Raw genomic sequence first — 25,719 nt, 5'->3', positions numbered from 1 at the left:
TCTTGTTGGAGTTGTCGTTTTATTTGTTTTTGTTGTTCTTGTTTGTTTATTTTTGTGCGTTGATTTTTTTAGTTTTTGTGTTCTTGTAATTGTTTGGTTTAAAATTTCGGTCCACCTTTGTTTTAATTCACTCTTTATGGATTATTTCATTAATTAATTTCCATTTACTTTATTGTTAACGATCACTGTCACTTGGTAGTGTCGTTTGGTGGATGTTTTAATTTTTCCACTTAAAATGTTGAGTTGTTGACCGCGCGAGTTCCGTTTATGTTTTACTTATTTTTCATTAAACTATTTTTTGGAGCTTTATGTGACGCGGCCCCTTGAGTTGTGCGCCAGTTAAATTGTTTGTAGTTTGGTGAATTAAAAAAATGAAAATTTTATTTTTTAATTTCACAACTTGGTGTTAAACCTTTATTTATTAAACGCAAAAATTACAAGACACTTTTGATTTTTCTTAAATATTTTTGTCAACCGTTCGCGGTCTCGGTCAAAATAGGACTGACTTCTTAATTCTAAATCTGATCCAAAGAACCTCGGCCATCAGTTGTGTTTAGATTAGAGGCTTAAGATGAAACTGTCGCATCTTATTGTGAAATTCGATTAAGCTGATCGATGCAATTTGGTGGGTACTTGAAACGCAAAAGGCGTAATTGATTGGGCTTCGGAGGGAAGCTGATGTTTACTTTTGATTTTGACTTGTTTATGGGGAACCGAGATCGGACCTCAGAGCCAAAGACAAAGCCGAAGGAAAATGCAGAGTTTAAAACTATTGTTTATAAAATTCATAAGTGGAAAGCCATAAGTGGCCTGGATTTATGGGTTGGATAATTGAGCCAAAGATCAAGCCAAAGGCAAATGCAGAGATTGAAAATATTGTTTATAAAAGCCATAAGTGGCCTGTATTTAGGGGTTGGATAACTTGCATACTTTGGCATGCTATAAAATGTATTAAACTACACAAGAATAAATTAAAAAAAATATTTTCAAATAGTTTATGATGCCTATAAAAACATATTTCAAAATTGAAACAATCGCATTATTTTTTATTCCAAAAAAATTTTTTTGAAATAACCTCTAAAAAGTAGGCCGGAAAATGAGACTACATCCTTAATAGGAAATAAATAGTTCAATGAACTTATTAAGTCGAATTTATTTTTAGAAATTAATCGTTAAATTTCCACTTGTCGCGAAAGAAGAAAGCTTGAATTCAAGATCGAAGATAAATGCAAGCTGATTATTTTGAATGGGTCAGCTTCAGTCCCTCGTGGTTTGTCCCTGACTGTCTCCAACACTCCGATCGCCTTGCTTGCTCTACGACTCTTCTTAAACAACTACTTTACTAGGGGAGAGGCAAGACAAGTAAAGCTTTGGAAGATTACAGAGAGAAATCTGGGTGGATTCTAAGCTCGCTGAAGATGAAGCGATAAATCGAAAAGATAAATAACGCCAGTATACGCCGATTTTAAAATTTTTGTCGTTTTTTAATATTTAAATGTTTTCTCAATTAATTCAATTAATTCATCGTCTTTAATAAATTTAAACAAAAAGAATAAAAATTTTACAAAAGAAACTGACATTTATGAATTTTTGTCGTGTTTTTCGGAATTGGCCGCCATTTTTTCGGTACAACTTACAAGAAATCGTAAAAATGGTATTTTATCAATATTACTATAACTAAAATAAAAACGAGAATAAAACAAAATAAATGAGACCAATTTTATTTCAAAGCAAGAAAGCAAAGCTAACTTCGGGCGGAGCCGAAGTTGATATACCCTTGCAGTTAAAACCGGATATATATCGATATAACATCGGATATTGTTGGCCGATCCTTATGATTACATCATAATAAAACCAATTAATTTAAATAAAAAATCTAAAAAAAAATTCCAAGCTTCTATCTTCAAAAATGCGAAAATTGATATTTCTACCAAATACCATTTCCGATCGTTCAATTATATGGCAGCTATAGGATATAGTCGGCCGATCCTAAAGAATCCTAAATTTCGTAGATCGGATTAACTGACCAAAAATATAATCTGTACCAAATTCCAGCTTTCTATCTTCAAAAACACGAAAGTTGGGTCATTTTCGATCGTTCAGTTATATGGCAGCTAAAAGATATAGTCGACCTTATGAAATTTAGCACGTCGTAATGTGTTGCCAAAAATAGCTCTCATGTCAAATTTGAAGTCTCTAACTCTAAAAACACCAAAGTTATACCATTTCCGATCAATCAGTTATATGGCAGCTATAGGATATAGTCGGCCGTTCCGACTTATATACTGCGTGCAAAGGAAAGAAGGGTGTGTGCAAAGTTTCAAGTCGACAGCTTTAAAACTGAAAGACTTGTTCGCGTTGAAACAGACAGACAGACGGACCGACGGACAGACGGACCGACGGACCGACGGACAGACGGACCGACGGACAGATGGACAGACGGACATGCTCATATCAACTCAGGAGGTGATCCTGATCAAGAATATATATACTTTATAGGGTCGGAGATGTCTCCTTCACTGCGTTGCACACTTTTGGACAAAATTATAATACCCTCTGCAAGGGTATAAAAATTATGAAAATTGTTGAAGTTATAACGCGTAAGTTCCAGCTTTCTATCTTCAAAAACACGAAAGTTGGATAATTTCCGCCTTCTTGTTTTTTTTCATTTAACTATAAATAATATTTCAAAACTTAAGGATACCAATTATAAACTTGAACAAGAAAGGAAAGCTAACTTTGGGCGGAGCCGAAGTTGATATATCCTTGCAGCTAAAACTGGATATATATCGCAAACATCGGATATAGTTGGCCGATTCTTATGTGAATATCATAATAAATTACAATAAAATATCTAAAAAAAAGTCCCAACCTTCTGTCTTCTAAAATACCAAATTTGGATTTTTTACCAAATACCATTTCCGATCGTTCAGTTATATGGCAGCTATAGGATATAGTCGGCCAAACATTATAAATTTGGTAGGTCGTATTATTTTGCCAAAAATAGCTCTCATGTAAAATTTGAACTCTAAAAACTTTAAAAACACCAAAGTTGTAGCATTTCCGATCAATCAGTTATATGGCAGCTATAGGATACAATGGCCGAGCACGCAAAACAACTTGTAACTTTTACGCCTTTTCACAACCAAACAAAAAAGGGGATTCAATTGAAACTTTGTTCAGATGTTAGGGAAGTTGCACACTTTTGACCAAAATTAGAATACCCTCTGCAAGGGTTTAAAAATTCACATTTGTCACACCGATTCTATTATTTGAATATTATCCTAGCTTTTTTGTAAGCACATAAAATATCAGTGTTTCTTCAACTGAAATTTATCAAAATCTCTTTTTCATCCGTATTTCCAATTCTTTCCAATAGCTTTATTACCCAAAAAATACCGGTACTGAATTCTAGCTGAGATATTTGTATTTCTGTCGCAGCACGCACAATTTAAATTTCTTAAAAATGTTATCTTAAGGTAGCACCATGAGGAAGAATCTGCCCCAGCAAGACCACCAAACCGACGAGCTAGAGCCGGAAATCTTTCTTGGGTTTGAGTCAAGAACACCACAGAGATCGGTGCTAGACCGTTCTGGGTCCGACTCAATGAAAAGAAGGAAGATAGAGGACATCCCCCTAAATGAACTGTGAGGTTAAGTAACATAGGGGTCCACTGAAACTATATCTTTAAAAATCTTTATATGATTTTTTTTATAGAAATTCAGTTGTTCTACCTCTTTTTTTTTTTTTTTTTTTTTTTTTTACCGGTCTTTCAGAATTTGGAAATGGCTTGTGCATCAATAAGAGCATCAGCTAGCATTCCTGTATTCATCATAAAGCTTAGAGGCCCAGACGACCGAGGGGCGCTCAAAAAACGATTTGTTAGAATTGTTAGAATATATTAAGCTATTTGTAATTTATTAAGCTAGGAGGAGTAAGTAAGGAAATTTATAATTCTATATTTTAAATTTGAGGGACAGGAAAGGGATGTTATAGAGTAGAGATTATTGTAGTTCGAACATAATACCCTAAAAGGGTCATGCAGTGCATATGTCGAACTACAACGGCTAAGGAACAGAGGACTAAAGTTTCGAGTCCTTAGGAATGTTAAAATTTAAGCGTGTTAGTAAATGCTGGCTATCTACATCCCCGTTAATAAGGTTATGCAGAAAAACTACACCGAGCATTGTCCTACGATTTGTTAAGCTAGGTAAGTTTATAAGTAAACGTCTGCTACTGTAGGATGGAAGCTGAAGATTTGCATCCCAGTATAGACCTCAAAGTGCAAATATTAAAAAGTTCTTTTGTACGGATTCTATGCGGTCCTTATGTACTCCATATTGGGGACTCCAGACACATGAACCGTACTCCAGTATAGGACGGACCAAGGAAATGAATAGTGTTTTGGTTATATAGGGGTCATTAAATTCTTTTGACCACCTTTTAATAAAACCAAGGACTCCTTTAGCCTTATTAACCATTAAGAAAATATGGTCGGCAAATTTAAGTTTTATGTCTAATAGGATGCCGAGATCATTAACCTGGGTTAATTTTTCCAAGGCAATCCCATTAATAGAATACGTAGCTTGCAGAGGGCAAGAACGATAAAAATACATATGTTTGCATTTTGATCCATTAAGTATTAGATCATTAGCTAAACACCATTTTTGAAAGTTATCAAGGTCAGACTGAAGACTGCATTGGGCAGAGATGGATTTGTACTGAAGACAAAGCTTTACATCATCTGCATACATAAGAACTAGAGAGTTCGTGAAAGCAGGGGGCAAGTCGTTTATAAAAAGCGTGAATAATAGCGGGCCAAGATGACTTCCTTGAGGGACGCCAGATGTAGCACGGACCAGACGGGACTGTATGTTTTTAAATAAGACTCTTTGTGTCTTTCCATCTAGGTAGCTGGAGATCCACGTTAAGAGGTCTTTAGGAAAACCCAGCATATTCAGTTTACTCAACAAGAGTGAGTGATTAACTGAATCAAATGCTTTGCTGAAGTCTGTGTAAATTACATCGGTTTGGTATCCCTTACAAAAGCCATCTATGACAAAGGATGTCAACTCCAGTAAAGTTGTGGTGGTGGAGCGACGCTTAATAAAGCCATGCTGACAGGGAGAGATGATCGAAGAGCATAGGTATTGCAAGTGAGGGGTAATTAATTTTTCAAATAACTTTGGAATTGCCGACAACTTAAAGATGCCTCTGTAGTTGGCAGCCTCAGACTTTTTCCCTTTTTTATGTAGAGGAATTATGAATGATTCCTTCCACTTAAGGGGAAAAATCGAGGTTTCCAAAGATAAGTTGAAAAGCCTTAGAAGAGGTTTGCACAGAGCCCTGGCACAGTATTTTAGCACACAGCCTGGTACTCCATCGGGGCCTGCCGAATAAATGGGTTTTACCCATAAAAGACCAGATAAAAAGTTGTTCTCAGAAAAAAACGGACAGAAAATAAGATTTGCTGCTTGAATGTTATATGCGTAAGGCTGATCTGTCAATTTAGGCGGAGAATAAGTTGTTTGAAAAAATTCTGCGAATAGATCGGCAATGACCTGATCAGAGGTCGCAGAGGAATTTTCAAACGTAAGCAAAGGTGAAAAAGATACGTGTTTACGCTTAGTGTTTTCAAAATTATAAAACTGATTTGGATCCTGAGTAAATTGTATCCGGCAGCGGTCAATATAATTCCAATAACATTCCGCGTTATGCACGGTAAAATTCGACCGAGCTAGTAGGTATCTTGAAAAATCAACACTACTGCAGGTTTTTTTTTTCTTTAGTGAGAGCCTATTTTCAATATTTTTTAGGTTAGTGAGGCCAAGGAGGATTTGTTGAAGCGGACGGATATTTCCAAGGCACACATGAGTAAAAATATGTATTTAAAGTAAAATAAAATTTTTCTAAAGTGACATTAAGATCAGTGCACGCCAGAATATCAGACCAGTCAAATGTATCGATAAGGCTATTAAGTTTCTGAAAATCAGCTTTACGGAAGCAGCGAATCTTATTTACCACGCTCGGAGACATCTGATCGATACCAGGAGTGGTTTCGATTGAGACCTCCAGCGTGGGGTGATATGGATCCTCTGGGGATGAAAGGGGAGAAGCTCTGGAGAGAGCAGTACCATCAGGATCAGATACAAAACATAAGTCTAAAAGCCGACCTAGCGAATTTGTAACATGATTGATCTGACCTAGGGACATGTCAAACATGCCCGCGGTGAAGTCATGGTGAGTGATAAGTGACAAAGATGGTGAGTTATCGACGTTGGACCACTTTAATTCTGGGATATTAATGTCGCCCACCGCTACGAGTTGGTCACGATCCGTCATAAGATTAGAGACGTATCGAATGGCGGACAAATGCTGCCAATATGTAGGCGGTTCAGACATAGGAGGTATATATGATATGAAATGTAGAAAGATTTCACGGACATAGTGATTTTAACGCAAATAAATTCTATGTCACCAAACTTTTGGGATTTCACCTCTTTAGAAGCAAGAGTAGAGTCTACCGAAATTAGGACTCCACCCCCCCTTCGCTGGGGTCGATCCCGTCTAAAAGTGGTGTACTTACTTGGAAAAACTTCGGAGCTAAAGATTTCCGGCTTTAACCAAGTTTCTGTAAAGGCTATAATATGGGATGCAAAGGAAGAACTGTCAGAATATAGTTTAGGGAGTTTGCTACGGAGCCCCCTAGTATTCTGATAGGTAAGTTTTAGTGACGATACTAGTTTTTTGGGTTAGTGGACGAAGAAGAGGTGGAATCAGGTTGGTCAGTGGTTCCGATATTGGGAAGTCTCACTCCCACAGATTTTATAACTTTTTTCTTTACGGAACTAGGCTGATGTTCTTGGACGAAGATGTTCTCTGGCCAAAAACTGGGTGAAAAAATCGCCTTGAACATCAGCGGGGGCACTTAACTCTTGAAAGATGACGTGCGCCTTAAATATGTATATTTAAATTTTTGTATGTCCTCCACCTTTATATCGGCTTTAGTTTTGGCTTTGATATAAGCCGAGATATCAATCTCTGAAGTATCAGGGGCAAGCCGAGAAACAAATATATGTTTCGATGACGGAATCACCTGTAAGGGTTTTGGTGTCGCAGGTACGAGAACTGCAGCATCAGTCGGTGCTGGTGGTCCGGACTGTGGAATACCCTTTTAGGTGACTCTGACGGGGGTTTCATTTACTAGGACCTATGGTATCACTTGAAGGGATTCCATGGCGGACATATCGGACAATTGCTCATTTTCCCTGAGAAATTCGGACGAATTGTTCTCAGTTCTAGCCCTTGGGGTGGCCAGAGATATGAGCGGCTGCATTAATTTCGGCTGAGCAGGCTGAGGCGGATCAGAAACAGCGGATGTCTTACGCTTAGCGGACTCATTTAGAAGCTGAAGGCTTCTAAACTGAGTGTCAAGCGCACAGAGCTGGTCATTGATTTTACGAAAACCAGTGATCAACTCTTTAAATCCATTCTTAGTCTGTCTTATGAACGTCCTCATTTCGTCAATTGAACAGCACGACAATTATCACAACAATAGTGTAAACCAGACTTACGGAATATGGCATCCGAAACTGAGGCAGTGAATCCAGCACACTTGGCGTGTTCGACGTTCTCGCATAGCCAGCTGGATGGCAGGCTGGGATGAGAAAATTGTCTTGTTACAAAACTTTTATTAAATAAAACAAATTTATGTATAAAAAGTTAAAAAACACTATACCTTGAACCACTGTGCCAAAAGGGAACCCGAAGCGGGAGCTTTGGAGAGGGCAAAGAAGAAATGCAGAAATACAGATAAGACGGGGAAGAAGCAGAGCTAAGCTATGCTTGGAATAGAATTTAGACAAATTATTAATTCGACTCACAATATACCGCAGCACTCGCGAAGCGATACGGTTTAGGCTTTAAGGATGTAGTCTCATGTGTGAGGTTGAAAAAATCGATTTTTTTTTCACATATTTCGATAGTATTGTTTATTATGTATGTACTGTTAAAGTTTCAAATAAAAATATCAAATAATGACAGAGATACAGCCCATAATCGAGAGCGCGCCTACACCGAAAAGTATGAGTTTCTCGGTAGCGTCTAAACTTTAAACGCGTTTTTCTCGGAACGACATTTTTGTGTGCGGCGCAGGTGATTCACAAAATTCTATGGTACCGATCTAGCTGAAATTTGGATATGTTGTTCTAAAAAGTAACACCTCTGTCCCGTACTAGAATCATTAATTTTTAATGATTAGTTTTTTTTTTATCATTAATTTAAGATTAAAATTTAAAATTTTTTTAAATATTTTGTTTTGTGAGTTCGCCATTTTTTTGTTTATTGATGAAAATATTTCATTCTAGTACGGGACAGAGCCATAAGCTTACAAAACAATAATCTATTCTAATTTTTTGTTTCGGATGACTCTAGCAGTCGAAATCACCTGCGCCAGGGACCTACCTTTTTTTTTTATTTGCATACTTTGGCATGCTATAAAGTGTATTAAACTACACAAGAATAAATTAAACAAAATATTTTCAAATAGTTTATGATGCCTATAAAAACATATGTGAAAATTAAAACGATCGCCTTATTTTTTATTACAAAAAAAATTTTTTGAAATAACCTCTGAAAAGTAGGCCGGAACATGAGACTACATCCTTAAGATTCACAATATATTTAATTCACAAGTATGTAAACACCGGTTTACCAATATTTATCATAAACGCAGTGCGCACAAAAAAAACACGACCGTTCGCTTAAGAGAAAGAGAGGGAAGGGACATCCAGGAATACATCCATCCTCTTACATCCAGGAATATCAGAAGCGGGGTCAGGTAATTGTAATCTTATTTGGGTTTTACCTATTTTTATAAATTTTGAAGCAGCGAATAGAGTGGGGTTTAGTTTTTTGGTTGTTTATATAAAGGCATAATACGATACCGAAATGGGCTTAGATCAATCAGATGAGGTTTGCAGGAAGCGAAAAAACACAAAACTAGGTTTCCAACCTGTAGCCACGAGTTCCACAAGAAATTAATAAGCGCGCATTTAAAAAAAAAAGCCAGTACTGTCCGGTTTGCAAACTTTGCAGTAAACAGTCAAAAACGCGTCACATGGATAGTGGTAAAGCGAGAGTAACCTCTGATGATCTCTTTCGCTGAATTGTGTCACAATGTCAGCGTTCTGTTCGAAGGGAAGGCCACAGAATTTTATTGGCGGTACCATAAGTCGGTAGTAGAGGTCCGATGGGACCGGCTATGTTCATAGCTCCGCCAGAATCGGGATGACGTAGATATAGAGGAGTTGATAAGAAGCAGGAAAAAGAAACCCAACGAGACTTCTGACGGGTTTTACGACAGTGTAAATGTGATGATCCAATTAAAAACACCCTGGTCATCTCGCAAGTAAGTTCTCAAAAATAACCTGAGACCAGAGATACGGCATGAGATCTTGAACGTCGACGTAGCGACGGTACAAGAACTAAGATATGCGACGCCGATAAACCTTCCTAGAGGACGTCAAGCGATCAAGGTATCCTACTCCAGACCCGGCAGTTCGAAGTCGCCATACAAACCGAGGGCCTCGAATGCCGCTCGCAACCAGTCAACGATGACAGAATAACTAGGAATAAGCCGATTGCCATTCCAGACCAAATACCGGACGTGACGAAAAACGAGATTTTATTATTGCTTAGAAAAAGAGGAAGTATACCATCTCAAGAAATACTACCTATGCCTCCGATTAGATTGTTTAACCGCCGCTGTGCAAAAAGGATCAAGTCCTATTGGAAAAACATTAAGAAATGCCAAATCGGCTTCCGGATCATATGTTCAAATCCAACAAATACAAAAGACCTTCGTCAGTTTTTGCCAGTGCTGGTTTTGGGTCGCACCCTATACGATCTTCTAGATCCTGGGGCTTCGATAAGTTGTGTCGGGGGGAAATTAGCGGAGGAAGTGATGGAGAAAAGGACACTTTTAAAACCTTAAACGTCCATGCTAGTACCGCCGTAGAAAGAGCCTAGCCGTTAGTTGGGAAGATGAGAATCGCGGTGGAGTACGACAACATCCAAATGTCGATGGTTATCCTTTTTTTCTCGTCGCTCAAGCAGGACCTGTATTCAGGCATTGATTTTTGGAAAGCCTAAGATCTTTTACTCAAACGGTTGGAAATAGGTGAAAAAGACACCGACGAAAGTAGCGGTAGCGTTAGGGACAAGTTGGATGAGGATCACTATGACCTGTCAGAAGAGCAAGGATTGGAGCAAAATCGCGTCATCAAAGGCTTAGGTAAAACTGACTTAATCAAACACTCAATTGATGTGGGGAAAGCCAAACCACTCAAACAGCGACATTTTTCTGTCTCCCCAGCCGTGGAAAAAATATGTATGTTGAGATCGACCGAATGTTGCAGCTGGAAGTCATAAAAAAATCGTCACCCAAAGTGATAGTTACCAAACCGGGTAAAGTAAAGCTTTGCTTAGACTGTCGAAAAGTAAAAAGCTACACCACAAAAGATGCCTATCCACTTCCCCAGATCAGCAGTAAATTAAGTAGGCTGCTAAAAACTGAATATGTATACCTCAAGTTTGGACTTGAAGGATACCTATTGGCAAGTCCCACTAGAGGTCGAGCCCCGAGACAAAACGCCATTTACAGTGCCAGGAAGGCCGATGTATCAATTCACAGTATTGCCTTTCGAGTTATGCAATGCCACTATCACGATGTCCCGATTAATGGACAAAGTAGTCCCTGCACATCTCAAGGATCGGGCATTCGTTCACCTGGACGACCTTCTGGTCGACTCGTCTGAGTTGAAAGCCACTTGGAGGTGTTAAAAGAGATAGTCATTCATTTAAAACGAGCGGGGTTAACCATAAATTTATTCAAGAGTCACTTCCGTAAAAAGAGGGTCAAGTATCTGGGACACATCATCGGTGATGGCAGAATACGCAAAGATCTTGAAAAAGTCAAGGCAATTACCGACTTTTCCATGCCAAAGACGCGATTAGGCTGATGGGCAATAGTTTTACGGAGATTCCAGTTTAGCATCGAACATCGGAAAGGCTCTTTGAATATTATCCCCGATTCCTTTTCACGAGTAAACGAGGATGAAGTCGCGGCCGTGGACCTTCAAGACAGGTTGCTCGTAGATCTGGACTCGGAACATTTTAAGTCAGTCGAATACAAAGACCTAGTAACTAGAGTGACAGCGAACCAAATTACCTTTCCCGATCTTAAGGTAGAAGACGGTTACGTGTAGAGAAAAAAAGTGGAACGCCTATCTGGAGAATAGGTTCATGATACCCACGCTCAGAAATTGTGGTTACCAAGAGAAGTGGTTCCAGACGTCCTTTTCCAAGCTCATAATAGTCCGTTAGCTTCTCATTATGGGGTTATATACCTTCTTTGTCGAAGAAAAAGAGCAAAGTTCGGATTTTTTTTAGGTATGTAGCAATTATTTATTTACAGGGATGTCTTAATTTTTTGATAGTACACTTTATTAACAATGTTTGTGCAAAATTTTAGGGAAAAATATTAAATAGTTTTTAAGGGGTGGCTGTTTCTCTTAGAGGTTTTTTTTAGAGCCTTGCGGTGACAGTTCCCCAGATCAAACAGGTCAACTTAAACCATAAAAATAAAAAAATTTTATTAGTTTATTGTATTTCCTTGTGCTTGAACGATCGATTAAAAATTTTTTTTTTTTATTCATACGGGAACGTTTTATGCTAAAAATGAACTTTTTGGGCTTTAGGAATTTTACTAAAAATTTCATTTCGGCGAAAAAAAAGTTTGTGCGTGAAAAGTCGATCGTTCAAGCACAGAAGAATTTCATTACGAACATTTAAAAAAAAATTTGAAGTAAATCAGTTCAGTAGTTTTCCACCAATCCATGTCACTGCAAAGTCATTTTTCAAAAAACACCATTTCGAGTTATTCGCGTTTAAAGTTTCAAGTTCAGTTCAAGGCCGCGACGAGGCGCGCGGTTAGGAGCGCTGTAACTTTTTTTCTACTGCTCCAATCTCTATGAAAATTTGGAAAAATGTTCCTAAGGAGTTTTTCTTCAAGATAAAGCAATACAAAAATTTTCGATTTTTTTAAAATAAAAAAGGTATATAACCCCTTATGGGGTACATAAGTATTTTAAAATAAAAAATTTAAAAAACAACAATATAAAGAAGGTTATCGATATTTGAACAAGAATCGCGCGGTTTGTGAGTTGCCCCTTAGTTTCAAGTTCGGTTCTGCTGATCGAGCGCTGTGGTGAAAAGCCGCCTGAGGGGGCAAAAGAAGAGCTGAGTTCGTAAGAATAGAAAGTCTGTCTTTTCCGTTTTCAACCGTTGACGAAGTCAGACGTGCGAATTCCCCCATATTTTTTTTTTTATTACCGACCGCGTGCGCCAAATCCTATATTCCATAAAATGCTAATAAGGTGTAACCGGCTACATCAGGTAAGATCGTCGAAGAAAAACGCATTGAGAAAACGTTGTCGAGGCGTCGAGTGCGAGCCCCGTGGTCGCGGTAATAAAACACTCAAAAATTGCCAGCGGAGTGCCTTTAGAGACACCGGGAGTAAGTTGGAACACCAGGTTCTCCCCTTACGATAAACTCCCGAGAGTCGCAAACGGAAGATCCGAGGCCCCACAGGATAGCCAAGCCGAAATCCCAAAGAGCACCTCTCGGAGGAAAAATAGGGATCCTGTAGGTGCCAAGATCAGGAAACCGCGTGGTCGAGTTTAATCTCCCCGCCTATCTACACTCACCCCCTAACGGAGCCACACGTGTGAGGAGCGAATGGCCGAGTAAGCGGGCAACGTTAAAACGTTAAAAAACGGAGTACGAGCGAACCAGGAAAAATGGAATAAACAAAAAGGAAACAGTGAAGAAAGTTTAGTGGAAAGGAACAAACTAAAACTGGTGTTTTAAAGGAAAACGATCATTTTAAATTAAAGAAAACAAGAAAGGAAAGCTAACTTCGGGCGGAGCCGAAGTTTATATACCCTTGCAGCTAAAACCGGATATATATCGCAAACATCGGATATAGTTGGCCGATCCTTATGAAATTTGGTAGGATGGATCAAAATTTAATCTGTACCAAGTTCCAGCTTTCTATCTTCAAAAACACGAAAGTTGGGTCATTTCCGATCGTTCAGTTATATGGCAGCTATAGGATATAGTCGGCCGATCCCGGTCGTTCCGACTTATATACTGCGTGCAAAGGAAAGAAGGGTGTGTGCAAAGTTTCAAGACGATAGCTTTAAAACTGAGAGACTAGTTCGCGTAGAATTAGACAGACAGACAGACGGACAGACGGACATGCTCATATCAACTCAGGAGGTGATCCTGATCAAGAATATATATACTTTATAGGGTCGGAGATGTCTCCTTCACTGCGTTGCACACTTTTGGACAAAATTATAATACCCTCTGCAAGGGTATAAAAAAAGTCTCAAGCTTCTATCTTAAAAAATACCAAAGTTGGTATTTCTACCAAAAACCATTTCCGATCGTACAGTTATATGTCAGCTACAAGATATAGTCAACCGATCGTTATGAAATTTGGTAGATCGGATTAACTGACCAAAAATAGAATGTGTACCAAGTGCCAGCTTTCTATCATCAAAAACACGAAAGTTGGGTCATTTCCGATCGTTCAGTTATATGGCAGCTATAGGATATAGTCGGCCGCTCCTTATGAAATTTGGCATGTCGTAATATTTTGCCAAAAATAGCTCTCATGTCAAATTTGAACTCTCTAACTCTAAAAACACCAAAGTTATACCATTTCCGATCAATCAGTTATATGGCAGCTATAGGATATAGTCGGCCAATCCCGGCCGTTCCGACTTATATACTGCGTGCAAAGGAAAGAAGGGTGTGTGCAAAGTTTTAAGACGATAGCTTCAAAACTGAGAGACTAGTTCGCGTAGAAACAGACAGACAGACGGACAGACAAACGGACAGACAGACGGACAGACGGACAGACGGACATGCTCGTATCAACTCGGGAGGTGATCCTGATCAAGAATATATATACTTTATAGGGTCGGAGATGTCTCCTTCACTGCGTTGCACACTTTTGGACAAAATTATTATACCCTCTGCAAGGGTATAAAAATGTATGCTCGCTATACTGTAGAAGATTTAATAGAATAAAATGAGTGAAATTTACAATTATCCGAGTCCAATAGCCTGTCTTGGCCAAAAGGTCGACCCTTTCGCCGAGGAGAAAGTTGGGTAAGTGATCAAAGGTTTCTATACACAGCGAGCAATTTATTGAAGACAAAACTAACGTAGAGAATTTTGCTTTTAAAATTAAATCTTTTATATAAAAATTAGTCGGGTTTTCCTGTCGCTATAACTCCAGAACGCACGAACCGATTTACACGGTTTTACATTCGTTGCAAAGGTCTCAGGTTGCGCAAGGTTAAACATACTATACCTTAATACTATCAATATTTTAAGTAGGGGGCTCAGACGCGTACATCATTGTTTGACAGCTACTCATTGTTCTCTGCTGATTTCATGTGACAAACCGGCATTGTGTTTTTTTTTCAAATTGTGAAAAAAAATTCGAAAAAATAAGTTATTTGTTTCCTAAAATTTCAATTGGAAAAAGCAGTCACGTGTATTTTTATTCAATTTCAACAGCAGGCATTTGTCTTTAAGGTGGTAAGTTGAACTGTTTAAATAATCGTTTATTTGAGGTTAAATTTACCACTCTGTCCATAGTCCAAAATGCCACGTTCCACGAGGACCACGTTCGAACATCGGCCGCCGCGCAAGACATGCAAACCAGCAAGGAGTGTATTTACACAACTTAAGCGAAAAAAGATGAAATGTAATAAAAGAACATGCACGATTGAGACAACGCCTGGACACCTGAAAATCATTGGCATCATACTCATAATCGCTTGGCATTCCAATGTGATCCCACTGCGAACTACTGTGATGATGAAAATTTTGATATTGGACCAATGCCGGCTATATGCTGATATTGCTCAAGTTCAAAAGAGAAACGGCTGAATTGTGCTGCGCAAGTGGAAAAATCAAACAATGCTAGACTATTGCAAACAAGCTACTGATTGAAGTAGAAATGATTGCGCCAAATCGCTCGATGCACGATGCATTCAACCAAGAATTAAATCGAGAGCTGCAATACAATGTTGGTTCATTGCAGGAATTCGTTTGGAATAATAAGTATACAAAATATTAGTGCAAGCGGTGGACAATAATACTGGTGGTCTATTCGTCCTGGACGCACCTGGAGGAATAGGGAAAACATTTCTCATTTCATTAATTTTGGCCAATATTCGATCAAGATGTGACATGGAATGTGACATAGCGTCATCTGGAATTTCGACGACTCTTCGAAATGGCGGTCGTACTGCACATTCTACGCTTAAGTTGCCACTTAATTTTATACACAATAGATACTCATGCAGTATTATATATTTCTTTGGCGGCTTGATAATATTGTTGGTAGGCGATTTCAGGCAGACGTTGCCATTAATTCCCCGTGGAACGCCTGCGGAGGAGTTAAATGCATGCTTGAAGGGATCACCTTTATGGAGTAACGTGAAAACATCGCTAACCATAAAATGAGAGTTGAACTTCAAAATGATCAAAGTGCTGCACAAGTTTCAAAACGATTGTTAGCTGTTGGAAATGGAAAAGTCCCAGTTGATGCCGGATCTGGATTAATTACTCTTACCAACGACTTTTCCCGATTTTTAGACTCTCAATTAGCTCTTATTGAAATTGTTTTCCCAAACATTAGTGAGAATTATCAGAATTATGCTTGGTTAAGTCAACGAGCAATTCTTGCCGCAAGTAATAATGATTTACACGCACTGAATTTCACCATTCAATCAAAAATTAATGGCGATTTGGTGACATACAAACCAGTTGATTTGATAACAAATCCCGATGATGTAGTAAATTATCCAACGGCGTTTTTTGGTGTTCAAAGGATTTCCACCACATAACTTGAAACTAAAAGTTGGTAAAGTTATTATGATATTGCGTAATTTAAATCCACCGCGGCTTGGCAACGGTACTCGACTTGCGGTTAAAAGACTTATGCCGAATTTGATTGACGCATCCTTTATAAACGGAAAGTACGCAGGTGAAAATGTATGTATTCCTCAAATACCATTGAATCCGAATGATCTTCCATTTGACTTCAAACGATTGCAATTTCCAGTTCTCTTGACTCGAAAAATGTTGACTCGATCTTTTAATAACAAAACGAAATGTTACATTAAATGAAGCCATCTGGTGGCGAAACTGAGTTCGCCGGGTTTGCTAGTATTTTTCTATAAAATGAAAAATAGGGATCACTGAAAGAAATAAAAATTGTGTTAATTTAAATTTAATACACTGAAAAAATAATTAAGAATATTGTGTATATTTTTTTGAGTTAAATTGCCTTTATAAAAAGTTTTGATTTGATTGCACTCAAAGAAAATTGAAATGAAACCCAAACTTAATTTTATGAAAGGAACCTCATTGTTGACTAAATTGACTAGATTACATTGAAATATTAAAATGTATTCTTCTATTCTATGAATTCTTTAAATGTATCCCGACGTCTTTATTTTTTAGTTTTTGTAAAATTTAATAAAATTATTTTCATTTAATTGAATATCTTTAAATATTAGAAAAAATTGAATTAAAAAACAAATTGATCAATTAAATTGATCAAATAACAAAAATAATTCATTTAAACTGGGGAAAATAACCAAAAAAAAAAACTTTCGAAATTTTATGAATTTATTTTAAATTATATTAATTACACAGTGCGACAGTGATTTGGAACTTTTGAAAAGACCTACTAAGTCTTTGTTCATAAGGTCGAAGATGGTATAAAACCGTGTTTGAAATTTTTCTAACACCCTCAAAACCGTAATTTATTAATAACAAGAAAGAAAAGCTAACTTCGGGCGGAGCCGAAGTTGATATACCCTTGCAGTTAAAATCGGATTTATATTGCAAACCGAAAAACCATTTCCGATCGTTCAGTTCTATGGCAGCTATAGGATATAGTCGGCCGATCCTTATGATTACACCATAATAAAACTAATTAACTAGGTTGGATTAGCTGACCAAAAATAGAATATGTACTAAGTTTCAGCTTTCTATCTTCAAAAACACGAAAGTTGGGTCATTTCCGATCGTTCAGTTATATGGCAGCTATAGGATATAGTCGGCCGATCCTTATGATTACACCATAATAAAACTAATTAACTAAAATAAAAAATCTAAAAAATAGTCCCAAACTTCTATCTTCAAAAATACGAAAGTTGATATATCTACCAAATACCATTTCCGATCGTTCAGTTCTATGGCAGCTATAAGATATAGTCAACCGATCGTTATGAAATTTGATAGATCGGATTAACTGACCAAAAATAGAATGTGTACCAAGTGCCAGCTTTCTATCATCAAAAACACGAAAGTTGGGTCATTTCCGATCGTTCAGTTATATGGCAGCTATAGGATATAGTCGGCCGATCCTTATGAAATTTGGCATGTCGTAATATTTTGCCAAAAATAGCACTCATGTCAAATTTGAACTCTCTAACTCTAAAAACACCAAAGTTATACCATTTCCGATCAATCAGTTATATGGCAGCTATAGGATATAGTCGGCCGATCCGGGCCGTTCCGACTTATATACTGCGTGCAAAGGAAGGAAGGATGTGTGCAAAGTTTTAAGTCGATAGCTTTAAAACTGAGAGACAAGTTCGCGTAGAAACGGACAGACAGACAGACGGACAGACAGACGGACAGACAGACGGACAGACAGACGGACAGACGGACATGCTCATATCAACTCAGGAGGTGATCCTGATCAAGAATATATATACTTTATAGGGTCGGAGATGTCTCCTTCACTGCGTTGCACACTTTTGGACAAAATTATAATACCCTCTGCAAGGGTATAAAAACCCGTTTTTGAGGACTTTTTTGTTCTGAAAAATTCGTAAGCGCGTAATTTTAAACCGAATACAAGTCAGTCCAATCTTGCTAGCGTTGCGGAGTAAAAGTATCCGTTCCATTTCGCGATTTCGTTTCTTTTAGGTACACACTCCGGGGAGCTAGTAAAATTGCACTGACTTGATTTGGGAAAAGCGTTATAACTTCAACAATTTTCATAATTTCCTATTGAAATTGGTCTTGTTTTATTCAGAATTAACTAGACAATATTGATATGTGTCAAAAACGATACCACTTTTTGAAAGTTATACCGAAAAAATGGCGTCACAGTTCGAAAAACACGACAAAAATTCAAAAATGAATTTTTCTTGCGGAAAAATTGTATCCTTTTTGTTGAAATAAATTATAGATCTATTTTTTTTCAAAAGCTACAACATTTAACTATTGAAAAACGTCAAAAATTAAAATCGGTTTAAAATTACGCGTTTAGGAATTTTTAAGAGCAAAAAAGTCCCGAAAAACCGTTTTTACCAAATAAATCAAGACTTTGAGAGTGTTAAAAAAATTTCAAATACGGTTTTATACTGTATTCGACCTAATAAATAATTCCTACTAGGTCTCTTCAAAAGTTCCTTCAATTTTTTTTATTTTTGTCGCACTGTGTTATTATTATACCCTTGCAGAGGGTATTATAATTTTGGTCAAAAGTGTGCAACGCAGTGAAGGAGACATCTACGACCCTATAAAGTATATATATTCTTGATCGGGATCACCTCCTGAGTTGATATGAGCATGTCCGTCTGTCTGTTCCTACGCAAACTTGTCTCTCAGTTTTAAGGCTATCGACTTGAAACTTTGCACACACCTTTCTTTTCTTTGCACTCTGTATATAAGTCGGAATCGGCCGACTATATCCTATTGCTGCAATATAACTGATTGATCGGAAATGCTGAAACTTTGTTGTTTTATGAGATAGAGAGCTTGGATTTTTTCCTGTCGCATAGCATTTTTGAGCAGTCCACTGAAATTTTTTGACGCGCCCGTGTCTATTAAAAGTTTTATTTCTAACCCCGCTAATCTTTGTCTGATGACGGGTGGCAGGGATTTTCCCCTAAAAATTTAATGACGTCCGAATCATATTCTTAAATGCCGTCGTCGTCAATTTCTTGAGTCGCGCGTGAAGCTGCAGCGGTATACCTCCTTAACCTCCTCGTTAACCCTCTGTTTTTTGTGTGGGTCCGATCGATCGGACACGGCTGTTTCGGTATGCCGATGGCTTAGGCATCTTGGACAGTGATGGGTCAATATCCATGGGTTCGTGGGTGCCTCCACTGCGTGGAGCAGTGTGTACTTGCACCTTGTGCTGTTGGATGTAGTACGAATTCTTGCCAGTGCTTGTCTGGGCATTTGTCTGCGCAGGAGCTTGTCGGTGTTCTTGCGCCTTCGGATATTGTTTTTTATCCCTGTCCTCTTGGCTTATCGCAAACGAAGCCGCGAAGGAGTACCTTTCGTGGTTGGACTCCACTTCTTGAGCCAAAGCGAGGCTTAGCCAAAAAGAGGACATCCGTAAGGCTGCGCTTGAGTCCCAATATCAATACTCGGAGTGCGTCATCCCGGAATTTGTCACACAAAACTTTTGCCGCCGAGACTTGGTACGACATGGTGGATTTGTTGGTGAGCAAGAGAAGTTTTTTCTCGACCTCGTCATAGTATTGTAGGAGGGTCAGATTTCCCTGCCGGAGAGTACCCATTTCCTGTTCGATGACGTGAATCTGATGCTTATCACTGTAAGTAAAATCGAGTCGACTTATGATCGCGTCTAAATTTAGCACAGGGCCTAAATTGATTGAATTTGATCGCGTCGACAGGGCCTAGACTGCCGACTTTTAAATGCCGATTGCCGACTTTTAAATAGACTTGTACGACATGGATGAAGCCCAAAAAGCGCGAAAGCGCAGTCACAATATTAGGAGCTGAAATCTGAACGTTCACTATTGCCCCTCTGATTCCGTATCGCCTTTCATAGCCGAGGGAAATTATTCTCATATAAGTGATTCTCGGTGAAATAGTCGTTCTTCGAGACAGGTGAGTCCATTTAAGCACTAAAGAATTTCTGAGAAGTCATACCCATTAGAGTGTTATGGGAGTTTGGCAAGAGAGATGGCACGACGACAAGGGTTGCAAAAGTTACATTTTCCGGACGTTCTGTGACATTTTTTTGACAAATAACGTTTAGGAGAGGAAATTTAGAGTTGTATATTCCACTTACTTTCAAACGGAATCAAACCTCCACAGTAAATACAAATTTTTGTTGGGCCTTCCGTTATGTTTCTGTGATAGAGATCCCTGGCTGATGGTGGAATCCTATTTTGGTGTTGTACTAGTTCATATTCCAGTTCGTCCTCTGAAAGTTGAGCTCGTGCGTCCATATTACGGTGCGACTAGCTTTGGGTTGCTCTTCTTTTATCAGCGTCCTTCGCCCATTCTAGCTTCGTGACCTCAGAATCCCTTCGTCTTTGTCGATGCTCAGGCACGTTTGTCTGAGTCCTATGAGATTCAATGCTCTGGATTGATCTTCCGAGTTGCATGGCCAGCAGTGTTTCCCAACTGCTCTCGTCGTCGCTCCTCGGGGTCCTCTCGACGGATCGCTTATAAATCAATGTCACGAATGCGTTCAAGTATTCGAATCTCCGGAATACCCCTCCAAATAGAGTTCGCAGTTGTGTTTCGCAACTGCTCTTGTCTCCGCTAAATAGAGTTCTCTCGTCAAGTTGCATGCGCTTGTGCGTTCCCAATCCGTTCAAGGTTGCGAACCCTTTTTTCGAACTTCTTCACTACGCGCTTACAGTAGAATCCTGAGCACGACTTTCCTCCCGGAAGTTATAACCGCGAACATTGGCGCTATTTGGAGAGTTTATGAGTTCGTATTTGGAACGCATTCCGTTCATAGCGGGCGTAATATCACAAGAAAAAAACAAGAAAGGAAAGCTTTTAGGGCAGAGCCGAAGATGATATATCCTTGCAGTAAAAACCGGATATATATCGCAAACATCGGATATTGTTGGCTAATCCTGATGAGAATATGATAACCCAGTGCGACAAAAAAAGAAAAATTGAAGGAACTTTTGAAGAGACTTAGTAGGAATTGTTCATTAGGTGTAGCAAGGAGCGCTAGCAAGATTGGACTGACTTGTTTTGGGAAAATCGTTATAACTTCAACAATTTTCATAATTTCTTAATGAACTTGGTCTCGTTTTATTCAAAATTAACAAGACAAAATTTAAATGTGTCGAAAACGATACCACTTTTTGAAAGTTATACCGAAAAAATGGCGTCAAAATCTGAAAAACACGACAAAAATTAAAAATTGTCAGTTTCTTGCGTAAAAATTTTATACTTTTTGTTGAAATAAATTATAGATCTATTTTTTTTCAAAAGCTCCAACATTTAACTATGGAAAAACGAAAAAAATTTTAAAATCGGTTTAAAATTACGCGTTTAGGAATTTTTAAGAGCAAAAAAGTCCCGAAAAACCGTTTTTTCCAAATAAATCAAGATTTTGAGGGTGTTTGAAAAATTTTAAACAAGGTTTTATACTATACTCGACATAATGAACAATTCCTACTAGGTCTCTTCAAAAGTTCCAAATTACTGTCGCACTGTGTAATATAACAAAATTTATTATAATAAACAAGAAAGGAAAGCTAACTTCGGGCGGAGCCGAAGTTGATATACCCTTGCAGTTAAAACCGGAATATAGAATAGAATCTGGGTCGAAAGTTGGGTCATTTCCGATCGTTCAGTTATATGGCAGCTATAGGATATAGTCGGCCGATCCTTATGAAATTTGGTAGGTTGGATCAACTGACCTGTATTAAAAATAGAATCTGTATTAAATTCCAGCTTTCTATCTTCAAAAACACGAAAGTTGGGTCATTTCCGATCGTTCAGTTATATGGCAGCTATAGGATATAATCGGCCGATCCTTATGAAATTTGGCATGTCGTAATGTTTTGCAAAAAATAACTCTTGTCAAATTTGAACTCTCTAACTCCTAGAACACCAAAGTAATACCATTTCCTATCAATCAGTTATATGTCAGCTATAGGATATAGTCGGCCGATCCCGGTCGTTCCAACTTATATACTGCGTGCAAAGGAAAAAAGGGTGTGTGCAAAGTTTCAAGTCGATAGCTTCAAAACTGAGAGACTAGTTCGCGTAGAAACAGACAGACAGACAGACGGACAGCTATTTTTGGCAAACCATTACGACATGCCAAATTTCATAAGGATCGGCCGACTATATCCTATAGCTGCCATATAACTGAACGATCGGAAATGACCCAACTTTCGTGTTTTTGAAGATAGAAAGCTGGAACTTGGTACAGACTATATTTGATCAGTTAATCCGACCTACCAAATTTCATACCGATCGGCCGACTATATCTTATAGCTGCCATATAACTGAACGATCGGAAATGGTTTTTGGTTGAAATACCAACTTTGGTATTTTTGAAGATAGAAGCTTGAGACTTTTTTTAGATTTTGTATTTTAACAAAAAGGAAAGCTTACTTCGGGCGGAGCCGAAGTTGATATACCCTTGCAGCTAAAACCGGATAAATATCGCTTAAATCTTATATAGTTGACCGATTCTTATGGGACTATCATAATATAACCAATAAATTACAAAACAAAATGTAAAAAAAAATCCCATACTTCTATTTTGAAGAACCCCAAAGTTAGTATTTTTACCAAATACCATTTCCGGTCGTTCAGTTATATGGCAGCTATAAGATATAGTATTATTTGATAAGTCGTATTATTTGTCCAAAAATAGAATTCATAGAAAATTCCAACTTTCTAGCTCGAAAAACACCGAAGTTATGCTATTTCCGATCAATCAGGTATATGGCAGCTATAAGATATAGTCGCCCGATCCTTATGAAATTTGGTAGGTCGTATTATTTTGAAAAAAATTCGTACAAAATCTGAACTCTGTAACTCTAAAAACACCAAAGTTATACCATTTCCGATCAATCAGTTATATGGCAGCTATAGGATATAGTCGGCCGATCCCGGCCGTTCCGACTTATATACTGCGTGCAAAGGAAAGAAGGGTGTGTGCAAAGTTTCAAGACGATAGCTTTAAAACTGAGAGACTAGTTTGCGTAGAAACAGACAGACGGACAGACGGAAATGCTCATATCAACTCAGGAGGTGATCCTGATCAAGAATATATATACTTTATAGGGTCGGAGATGTCTCCTTCACTGCGTTGCACACTTTTGGACAAAATTTAATACCCTCTGCAAGGGTATAAATATAAGTAATTATAAAAAGAATTATAAAACTAAAACTTTATCAAAATTGAAACAACCGCCCGCTAATGAAATCGAACACAGGACCCCAAGAATAAGGAGCTAGGCTACCCTCGAAGTTGTTTATAAGATACTTAAAATTGGTGTTAAAGAAGGCGCTAGAATCCAAACCAAAAAAAGAGCTGAAGAGGATGGATAGTAGAAGATATTTCTGATCTCTTTGCTCTCACACTGGTTCGATTTGAACTTTTCAAGCTTTTATCGTTACAAAGATCTGCCAACCGTTTGTCGTGGAACCAGCCATAGTAAATTTTTCTTGTTTTTTTCTTCCTTTTCTAACAGAAATCAGGGTGGGAGCACTTGCTCCGTTATCACGGCCCTTGAGGCGCGGTGATCAATTCACTAAAAAGAATTTACGAATAAAGAATTTCTTTATTCAGTGAAGCTCGAATACAAACTGAAACTTAAAGCTAACAAAAATTGACCTCATAGCGACCACGCAAATATGTAGTGTTTGCCGGCTATGTATGGGCATCCGGTCAGACGCTGTGTCAGCAGTTTGGCCAGAGCGAGCTCTAACATATTCGGATATTGCCGTTGCGCAGTTAACTACTCCCATTGAAGAATGAGGCCGCCCTCGGCAGACTCCATTTTGGCAATCATCTTCTTTAGCTGGGCCGCAGGGCCTGGGTTACTCACCGATAGGTCAAGCCGATGCACATCAAAGCTCAGCATATTGTTCCCGCTATGAATACCATCTGATATGATTGATGGTGGTTGATTTCCTTCCCGAACTCCTTGATATTTTTCAGATTACGTTCACTTAATCGGTGAAGGTAAGGAAGACTGAGAACATTACGTTCGATAGTGACGTTTGGGGAAGGTGAGCTGGCAACTTCTCGAGCCCTCGGGTTCTCGAGCCCTCTCGAAATCGGGTTTCGCTGACGGTGGCACTCGTTTATCGTTTATAGTTACAATTCCCAAATCGACGTAAGTAATGGGGTTCAAATCGCTTTGCTGGATTTCGCAATGCGCCGTGCCTCCAGCGTGGAACTTTTGAACGTTCTGATCTTTTAGCACCATGATCTTTTTAGCACCAGCTGGCAAAACGTAGTCCCTGATGTCGCAGAGCAATTTCTTACTGTGTGGATGTCACCGTCACATTGAGCAATTATGTTGATTTCTAATCTGAGTATGGCGGCACCGGGAAAACGGTGATCCTGTTACAGGCCGACTTGATTTTTGGAAACTTAGTAATAAAGTGTAAGATGTTATCGAATTGTAATATCTAAATGGACGATACAGACAAAACATCCCTAATCGCGGGCTCGGTGGGTTCTTCCATCCACACACCTTCTATTTACACACGTAAGCTATTTACATAATTCCTAAAGATGTAATTTTCCGTTCATTTTCTCTACGCTGGCTTTCGAGATTGGCTTCCTGGACGGCATGGTTAATGGCCGCCTGTATAATGGCCGTCATATTCTCCATGCTGAAAGCCATATTCGCGGATGTGAGTGCGGTAGCATCGGCGCTTTTTGCGCCCTTCAGGCCACACCAAAGTCTGACAGACCCTTCGGTCTCGGAAAATTGACTTGGCTAAAAATTTTGTAATTCTGCAACTTTCTGTGTTGTTGATAAAAAACATTTATTTATTCACAAAAAACATAAGTGCAAGCAATGGGGGAAAGTAAATATCCCGAAAGTGGCTTGTATAAAATTATAAAAAAATAAAATAACCGCATAATATTTAATGTGTTAATACTAAACCGTCAACAAATTAATGAGAATTAATTAATGTGAATTGTTAGTGGGGCTTTCTCTGGCAGTGAGAGGGAAAATTTTTTTTTTAATCTAATGCAGACGTAGAAAGTTTTGCGAAAAAAATTCCTCACTTACATGACCTTTCACGTTGGGCGCCAATTAGTAATAAATTGGCCAGGGTATATTTAATTATATTAATTTATCCCTTGGGTGTCCCTGGCGGTTGCCGAGGGGGTTGCTTTTCCTTTTAGGTAGTAAGTATTGATTGGGTCCTTGGCGGCTGCCGAGGGAAATTCTTTCTATAACAGGAATTATGGTGACAGCACTTGCTCCGTTATTACGGCCCTTGAGGCGCGATGATCAATTCAATAAAATGAATTTACGATTACGGCAATGCCGGAATATGGAATGAGTACTTCTTTATTAAGTAGAGCTTAAAGCTAACGAAAATAAATTCATAGCCGCCACTCAAATATGCAGTGTTCGCCGGCTATGTATAGGCACCCGGCCAGACACTGTCAGCAATTTGGCCAGAGCGATCTCTTAGATAATCGGACATTGCCGATGCGCAGTTTACTTCAGTTAACTTATATACCCTTGCAGTTGAAAGCGGATATATATCGCAAACATTGGATATATGTGGCCGATGCTTATCAGAATATCATAATAAAACGAATTAATTACAA

The 25,719-nt window shown here is 38.4% G+C and overlaps 1 protein-coding gene across 1 annotated transcript in view; it reads left to right on the top strand.

Annotated features, from left to right (window-relative positions):
- Positions 1–25,719, top strand: part of nAChRalpha7 (nicotinic Acetylcholine Receptor alpha7) — a 1,067,155-nt gene that overhangs the window by 1,040,951 nt on the left and 485 nt on the right. The gene's annotated exons all lie outside the window — the stretch shown is intronic.

The sequence above is a fragment of the Drosophila bipectinata genome, chromosome XR, assembly GCF_030179905.1.
Source record: "Drosophila bipectinata strain 14024-0381.07 chromosome XR, DbipHiC1v2, whole genome shotgun sequence".
NCBI classification, from domain to species: Eukaryota; Metazoa; Arthropoda; class Insecta; order Diptera; family Drosophilidae; genus Drosophila; species Drosophila bipectinata.
This window is presented reverse-complemented; position numbering and strand designations above follow the sequence as displayed.